Source organism: Petaurus breviceps, unplaced genomic scaffold (assembly GCF_028583685.1).
Source record: "Petaurus breviceps papuanus isolate PSGF00001 unplaced genomic scaffold, PetGlider_PUasm1.0 38, whole genome shotgun sequence".
Lineage (NCBI taxonomy): Eukaryota > Metazoa > Chordata > Mammalia > Diprotodontia > Petauridae > Petaurus > Petaurus breviceps.
Genome location: NW_027186304.1, coordinates 81964733 through 81973772, shown reverse-complemented (window position 1 = coordinate 81973772; position 9040 = coordinate 81964733). Strand labels below are relative to the sequence as shown.

The window sequence follows — 9040 nt, the reverse complement described above, 5'->3', positions numbered from 1 at the left end:
GGTGCCTTGTAAGCCCAGAGGGGACTGACTGTTCATGCAGCAAAGCAGAGAGAGGTATGTGGAGGATCCCCTAAATATTCTAACTTGATCCTTAACACTTAAAATATGGCCAATATACTAAGAGAATCGTTGCACTTACGTGTTCAAGAGTCAAGTTTTTGGGCCCTTTAAAAAATGTAAGTGGAATTCCAAAAGGCTCATGATGGAAAATGCCATCCACATCCAGAGAAAGAACTACGGAGTCTTAATGAAGATCAAAACATACCATTTTCTCTTTTTTTTTTCTTTCTTGTGGTTTTTCCCTTTTGTTCTTATTCTTCTTTCACAACATGACTAATGTGGAAATATGTTTAATATGATTGTACATGTAGAGCCTATATCAAATTGCTTGCCATCTTGGGGAGGGGGGAGCAGAGGAAGGGAGAAAAAAATCTGGAACTCAAAATCTTATAAAGGTGAATGTTGAAAACTATCTTTACATGTAATTAGAGAAAATAACATACTGTTAAATGGAAAAAGAACTTTGTTTAAAGATTCTCGGAATCCTGATTCTTAGATATAGAGACATGAAAGGGTATTTAGAAAAGTCTACCTTAATTCTGCCATTAGCTGCCTTGGTTTTCTGTACTACTAAGATCGTTATTTTGATACTTGGAAATTCAGCATGAAGGCAACTCCTCCAGAACTGAAACATTTTTTAAAAAACTAACTCCCCTCGGAAATGTAGTGAAACACAGAGAAATCATTCATAATAGCTCCTCAAGCAAAAATTCTTCAACTTTTCTGACACTTGGGGCGGGGGGAGGGGAACACAGAGAAACAGTGTTCACTGTGGATTCCATCTAGTTCTTGGTAGTTGAGTGTCACCACCAAAGCAACGAACAGGTCACAGGCTTCTGTGAATGGGTTTTTGTCCCATTGGGGTGGTGGTATAGAGCTGGGGGAGGGAAGGAGTTGGCCCTACCAAAATTCATTACACTGACTTTTTCAATAGCTGGGCAACTGTGGTGGAAAATAGAGATTATCCACATTTCCACTTGAAGCTGGTCAGAAGATAATGGAAAATAAAAACAGAAATACTAAAGCATGGGTATCTCCATGTTAGCTGACCTAGGCATATGCAGCAGCAGCATGGATGACAAAATGCCCTGGGAAACAACTGGATGCATGAAGCATAGGTAGGTACCTTTTAAATCTAAGATTGTGAGGATAATTCATAACCAAACAAGGGGCAGAAGGAGATTCCAAAAAATAAAATCATAGAAAATAAAAGTGTTTTTATTTCCACACACACAAAAAATAATCTTACTAAAATAAGAGACAGTATTGATTGTGAAAATATTTTTACATTAAATAGCTCTGATGAAAGTCTAAGATACATAACAATTTCATACGTTCATATGAATACACACATATACATACACTGGTGTGTTTGTAAATGTTTAACAACTTTTCTTTAAAAAAAAGAATGTATACATGACACACTTTGAAGTTTAATCTTCATAATTAACATTTTTTTCATCACTTGAAGTCTAGACAATCAACAAAACAAAAAATCAGGCCCTACTCTATTAACTCTGAGGAGTTAATGCTCCCACTAAAAATTTAATATTGTAAGCCAGTATGAACTGGCTCCAGTACCCCCTGAATATATAAAACCAAGAGCTATTCCCCAGCAGATAAGTGGTTGAAGGATACTAGTAAAGAATTTTCAAAAGTAGAAATGAAAATTATCAACAACCATAAGAAATATATGTATTGGATCACCAGTAACAAGAGAAATAAAAACTAAAACAACTCTGAAGTTTCATTTCCTACCCATCAAAAAAGCCAATATTAAAAACAGAAATAACCAATATTGAAGGAGTTGAGGGAAACAGTTATACTAATAGATGAATGAATTATACTTTCTTTTTTTTATTTTTTGAGGGGGGAAGGCAAGGCAGTTGGGGTTAAGAGATTTGCCCAAGGTGACACAGCTAGTAACTGTGTCAAGGGTTTGAGTTTGGATTTGAACTCAGTTCCTCCTGACTCCAGGGCCAGTGCTCTATTTACCATGCTGCCTAGGTGCCCCTGAACTAAAAGAAAATAATTTTGCACCAGAAAAGTGGTGAAATTGTTCATATCCTTTGACCCAGAATTCCCATCACAGAACATATACTCCAAGAAGATCAAGGACAGCAGAAAAGCTTCCAGAATTTTCATTGCAGCACTTTGTAGTGCAAACAAAAAAAAAATCAAATGAAAACAAAAGGAAGAGACTTGAAACAAAATGGTTTTCTTTTAGTTAGGAAACAACTGAACAAATTGTGGCATATGAAGGTGATGTGCTTTATATTGTGACATGAGAAATAAGGAATATGAGGAATTCAAAAAAAATTTGAGAAAACTTGGTTGAATTGATAAAAAAAAAGTACAGATATAATACAATTAAGCAATATCAACAAAACTCTTTCTCATATAACATATGTGTGTGTATAATCACAACAGTAGAATCAAGAAAAACAACAGTAAAAACTGTAAGAATTTAAATCAAAGGTGGCAGCTAGGTGGCACAGTTGAATAGAGCACCAGCCCTCGAGTCAGGAGGACCTGAGTTCAAATCCAACCTCAGACACTTAATGCTTACTAGCCTTGTGACCTTGAGCAAGTCACTTAACCCCAATTGCCCTATCTTCCCCCCTCCAAAAGAAAAAAAAAACAATTTAGATCAATGCATTTGTTAGTCTAGATTCTAAAAAAGCAATGGTGAGGTATACCTCCCTCATCTCAGCGAAGACATGGTAGACTTTGGGTACAGAGTAAAGCATTCTCAGACATGGTCAATATATTGGTTTGATTTGCTTAACTGTATTTCTTTGTTACAGGAGAGAGATCTATGGGAAGAAGCCAAGTATTGAGAAGTGACAGCCATGTAAAATAAACTGCATCGATAAAACATTTTAAGAAGATAATGGAGATTCTGGGGAAGCAGTTCTCATTTTCCATGAGAAGAAAGAGGATGTAAGTGGGGTAGTGTTGGAATAAGATTAAAGGAAAGAACATAATCCTGACCATTATTACAATTATCATAATCATGAACATAAACCAAGTTGAATCAATTTGAAAGAGAAAGTAGGCTAATATTTATTTATTTCTAAAAAGAAATGCCTTTTATTGGTGCCTTTTGTTTTTACATCTGACTGTAGCCATGTATATATGTACTATACCCCTCTCCACCCCAGCATTGAATCCTCCCTTGTAATTAAAAAAAAAGTTAAGCATAAATAATTGATGCAGTGGTCACCTCTAAAAGAATGCAATATTCTATACCCATAGTACCCTGTTGCCTTACTTAGAAGAAGAAAGCAGGTTTAATTATCTGTTCTCCAGATCAAAATTAGAAGTACTCAATCAATAATCAACATTTATTATCAGTCAACAACATATTATTATTATATATTTATTTGTAAAAACATCCACTTTTTACAAAGCACTGTATTAAGCTCTGCAAAAAAAGAAGAAAGGACAAGAAGATGATCTCACAGTTCTGAGTTCAGAATAGGGAAATGAATGTCTGAAAGGAAGAAAATAATGAATTTATGTGAAGCACATAGCCCAAGGAAATAGAAAAGAAGAAATAAGATAATAGTATTTAAATCCTTAAGGGGGGGGGGGGAACTGGTCCAGAGGAGGAGCTAGACACTATGAATACCATTTTCTGAAAAGACTACCTGCAATAAGTGTGCATACAATTAAACAAAAATACTACTATTGGTATAATCTTTTTTGTATCTTTGTTAGAAATGGATGTATCTCTATGATATAATCATATTTTAGGTCTTTTAAAGGACATAGTCTTAGAATTTCAAAGGTCACCTAGACCAAACAACACTTATCAGGAATTCTTTCTATATCCTTAACCTGTGATAATCTACCCTTTGCTTGAAGACCACTAAGGAGGAACCCACAACCTTCCAAGGCAGCCCATTCCACTTTTGGAGAGTTCTACTTCTTAGGAAATTTTTTCTTTACACCAAGCTTAAATGTGTCTGTTTGCAGCTTTCACCTTTAACCCCTAGTTATGCCCACTGGAACCAATCAGAACAAGTCTGATAATTTCTTTCCTATTTGACGGTCCATCAAATACACAAAAAGAGCTAATGTGTCTCTCTTAAGTGTCCTGTTCTCCAACTGAAATATCCCAAGTTTCTTTAGTCAATTCTTGTGTGCCATGATCTCAGGGTACCTCACTACAATCGTCACTGTCCTCTGGACACTCTGCAGCTTCTCACTGTCTTTTTAAAAATGTGGCACATGGAGCTACACACAATATTCCCAATGTCTGATCAGATAAACTGTTGCTTCCTTCCTTCTGGTCACTATGCTTCTCCTAATGGAGACAAGGACTACATTCGTTTTTTATGACTGCATGCCACACTCTTACCTCTCATTGAGCCCTCAGAATCCTTTTCACTTGAAGTAGTACCTATTCATGCCTCCCTTCTCTGGATCTTGTGAAATGGATGTTATGAAACTGAGTGTGGAACTTTATATTTATCTCTACTAAACTTTATCTTATTTGGTCAACCCAATATTCTTTCCTGTTGAGATCTTTGTGGATATTGACTCTGTCATCTAATCTCCCTCTCAGTTTTACATCATCTGCTAGTCTGAGAAGCAAGGCATTTTTACCTTCATTCAAATCGTTGATTAAAAAAAATGTTAAATGGCCTCAGATACTTGACACAAAACTTTAGCCGTGTGACCTTGGACAAGTCACTTAACCCCAGTTGCCCCTCCAAAAAAAAAAAGAAGCAAAAAAATATTAAATGATATAGGCCAAGAACATGTCCCTGGGTCAGTCGGTCAATAAATACTTATTATGCACCTACTATGCTTCTAGAATTGTGCAAAGCAATGGAAACACAAGGAAAAGCAAAAGACAGTCCTTATTCTCAAAAAATTCATTGTCTAATAGGGTAGACAGTATATAAATAGCAATTTACAAATTATATATACATATATGTCACAAATTGGAGATAATCAACAGATAAAGGTGCTAGGGTTAAGGGTGATCAGGAAAGGTTTCTCATAGAAGGTGGGATTTTAGCTGGGACTTAAAGGAAGCCAAGGGAGCCAGGAGGATAGATGAGGAGGGAGATAATGCCAGGTAGAGGGGACAGTAAGTGAAAATGCTTCATGATCCCACATGGAGGGGAGTAAGGCATAAGAAGACCAGAAAGGTAGGAAGGGATTTTGAACGGCTACCAAGTCGAGGATTCTATATTTGATCCTAAGTCATTGGAACTTCTTGAGTAAGAGGGTGACATGGTCAGACTGGTGCTTTAAGAAGATCACTTCGACAATAGAATGGAGGATGGACTGAGGGAGGGACTTGTGGCGGATAGACCCACCAGAAGGCTATTGCAATAGTACAAATACAAGGAGATGAGGGTCTGTACCAAGGTGGTGACAGAGTCAGAGGAGAGAAGGGAGTGAATGTGAAAGATGTTACAAAGGCAAAATTGACAGGACTTAGCACCAGATTGGATATGGAGGGGAGAGGGGTTTGTCAAGAGTCAAGAATGATGCCTAGTTTGAGAACCTGGTGATTGAGAGGTTGATAGTACTCTTTATGGTAATAGGGAAATTAGTTATTGGAAAGGGTTTTGGGTAAAGGTAATGAGTTCAGTTTAGGATATGTTGAGCTTAAGATGTCAATTGGACATGCAGTTTGAGATGTTAGAGTGCCAATGCAATATTTACAGCACCCATGATCACAATATATACCGACCATGACTATAAATATTCCCACACAGTGCTTGATGGCAAAATATAACAGACTCTCCATATAAAAGACAGAAGCAAAAAAAATTTATTCAGATACCAGAAAATCAAATCCCCACACAAGGAAACTGAATCCATCATAGCAACATAGAAGTTAATACACCACAATATAGCAAAGAGCCACTGCTATCCTTTAGTCTTCCTGCATACCAATACAAGATCAATATTTTGCTCATAAATCTGACTGACTCCTTGCCTGAGTGTCCTCTCTTTCCTACCATCTCTCTGGCTCTGACTCCCAGCTTCCTGTGGCTCTGCTCCACCCTTCAGCAAACTCTTCCCACCACAGACTCCATGTGACTACAGTCAGCCTATTAGGGGGCAGAGTTTCTTCTTTTTCTTTTTTTGCTTTTTGGAGAGCTGGGCAATTGGGGTTAAGTGACTTGCCCAAGGTCACATGGCTAGTTTTGTGTTAAGTGTCTGAGGCTGGATTTGAACTCAGGTCCTCCTGACTCCAGGGCCAGTGCTCTATTTACTGCGACACCTAGCCACCCCAGTACAGAGTTTATTTTCAAAGTAGGGAAGGTCTTCAAATTCCCCTAGGCTTATTAAAGGGCAGGAAAGATCTTCAAATTCCCATTAACATTAGAGATGTTTAACAGGCAGTTAGATATGCAAGTCTAGAAGTTGGGAGAGAGGTGAGAGCTGGATAAATAGCTTTGAGAATCATCAGCATAGAGATAATAATTGAATTCATAAGAGCTGATAAGTTCAGTGAGTGAAATAATATAGAGAGATAAAAAAAAAAGGCAGCCCAGAACAGAGCCCTGTGAGACAGCCTTAGTTAGCAGTCATGACCTGTGTGAATTATCTAACAAAGGAGAATGAGCAGGAGCAGTCAGCTAGATAAGAGGAAAACTAGAGGGAATAGTGTCACAATAACTTAGGGAGGAGGTAGTATAAAGGAGAAAAGGGAGGTTGATAGTGTCAAAGGCTGCAAAGACATCAAGAAAGATAAAGATTGGGAAAAGGCAATTTGTCAATTGAGATCATCTGGTACCTTTGGAAAGAGCAGTTTTAGTTGGATAATGAGGTGGTCAGAAGCCATACTAGAGAGAGTTAAGAGAGTGAGAGGAAAGGAAGTGCAGGCATCTATCAGAGACAGTCTTCTCAAGGAGTTCAGCTACAAAAAGGAGAAGAGATGTGAGGATGGCTAGCAGAAATAGATGGTTCAAATGAGGGCTTTATAATGAAGTTGAACATGGGCATGTTAGAGAGATTGAAAGTAGGTGAGAGAGTGGGGATGATGGGAGACACAGAAATCTGCTGAGAAGATGATGGAATGGGATTATTTGTGGATGTAGATGGTCTTGCCTTGGCAAAAAGTATTACTTCTTCATGAAAGAGAGCGGAAAAGGAGGAAAAAATGGGAAAAGACACATTGGTGATGTGAGGAGGAAGAAGGGAAATAAGGGAGCTCTCACCAAATGGTCTAAATTTTTTGAGGAAATGAGTCAAAATTCTTGGATGAGAAAGTGGGGAGAGCTAGTCACTGGATTCATCGGGAGAACCTATAAGCGGCAATGGAGAAAAAGTATTCATGCTTTTCCATCTCCACCAGTGAGTAGAGGGAATGAATCAAAGTACAATCAATGCTAGAAAGGGTAGACAGGGAGACTGTGTCATCAGGAAGGAGCCAGGTCTTAGTAAGAACCAGAAGATGGAAGACGGAAAGGAAAAATATTTAAGATGAAATCAAGCTTGTTACCTATGGAGCAAGCATTCCAGAGAACACAGTGGAAGGGTTTGGTAGATTTAGAATGTGATACTGTAGGCTAGGGATGTTGAGGGGGATGGAAATAAGGTAGGGAGCAGGGAGGCATGTAAATAACATGTCATCTTTTAACCTACCATTGATCTGGACTATTTTTTGGGTAAAGTCATATAAATAGTTCCAAATCTACCAGACATAACAGAATTTAGCCCACATCTCTCCATCCTTTCCTCAAAGACAGCATAAGAAGAAATATGGTATAGTAAAAAGAATTAGACTCATACATAGCAGGGAATTAGGTTCAAATCCTGTCTTCAATTTTTACTCATTTTGTGACCATGGGCAAGTCTTACCTCCTCCAGCTGTAATATAGGCATAGTATTACCTATAGTGTCTTCTTCACAGGGGTATTCTAAGCACCAAATGAGCAAAAAATGTGCAAAACGCTTCACAATCCTTAAAACATTACACAAAAGTCATCTGTTATTATTATTCAATTTTTGCTGAAACTTAAGTACTATGTCTATAATATTTCCCTAACCTACTGGTCTTGTAACCCTGTCAAAAAAGAAAACAAAGTTACTGTGACCAGTTCTTGATGAAGCCTTGTTGGCCCTTAATGATTATTGATTCTCTTTTTAAAATTCCTTTAATTTATTGCCAACTAAATGAAGTACAAAAATTTGAGACTAGCATTCAAATCCTTCCACTATCTGGCTCACCCTATCTTTCCTACCCCTGGGCCATTCCCCAGTCATCTTGACTTTTGCCTTGCCACTGGACTTCCATGACTCTGGAAGAGAGGGTGAATCTGATGGCACAGCCCTGCCTCACTTCGATCCAATTCTTGCTGAAGTCAGGACATCACCCATGATGTCACTGGTCCTCTTTGAAAATGAGCAACAAATAAGCACCACAGCAATAAACTATCCCTTTAATAATACATATGATCCTCAATTTTTCTAGGCACCAAAGTCAAGTACACAGGCCTATAGTTTTTTGACTCCAATCTCTTCCCTTATTTGGAAATTGACACATTTGTGACAAACAGGAGTCAGAAACCAGGACCTCTGTTGAGACATGTAGCCAGAAGAAGTTCTTTTGAAAGTTTCTAAGGTAGAAAAGTGGGAGAAGAAATTGAATATAAGTAAATCATGAAGCCAAGGTATTCTGTACACTTTGGGACCATTAGAACTGAAGATAAGGGGAGTCTAGGTAGTGCAGTGAATAGAGCACCAGCCCTAGAGTCAGGAGGACCTGAGTTCAAATCTGACCTCCGACACTTAACTACTAGCCTTGTGACCTTGGGCAAGTCACTTAATCCCAATTTCCCTGCCTTCCACCCTCCAACTAACAAAAGAAAAATAACTAAAGATAAAATCTTGAGAAAACCAGAAATGTTGCCAGTTAATCAATCCCTTGGTCCATCCAGCACAGTGTGCTTTCTTTTGGCAGTGGACTCTGGTTTCTAGTGACTAAATTTCAATAATTTTTTAT

At 38.0% G+C, this 9040-nt stretch overlaps 1 long non-coding RNA gene across 1 annotated transcript; it reads left to right on the top strand.

The window, feature by feature from the left end:
* The first annotated feature begins 857 nt into the window (after positions 1-857).
* LOC138170629 (uncharacterized) lies at positions 858-8122 on the top strand. Its single transcript, XR_011170691.1, has 2 exons — positions 858-1178; positions 2868-8122. It is a non-coding gene; the product is annotated as an uncharacterized lncRNA (long non-coding RNA).
* Positions 8123-9040: the final 918 nt, after the last annotated feature.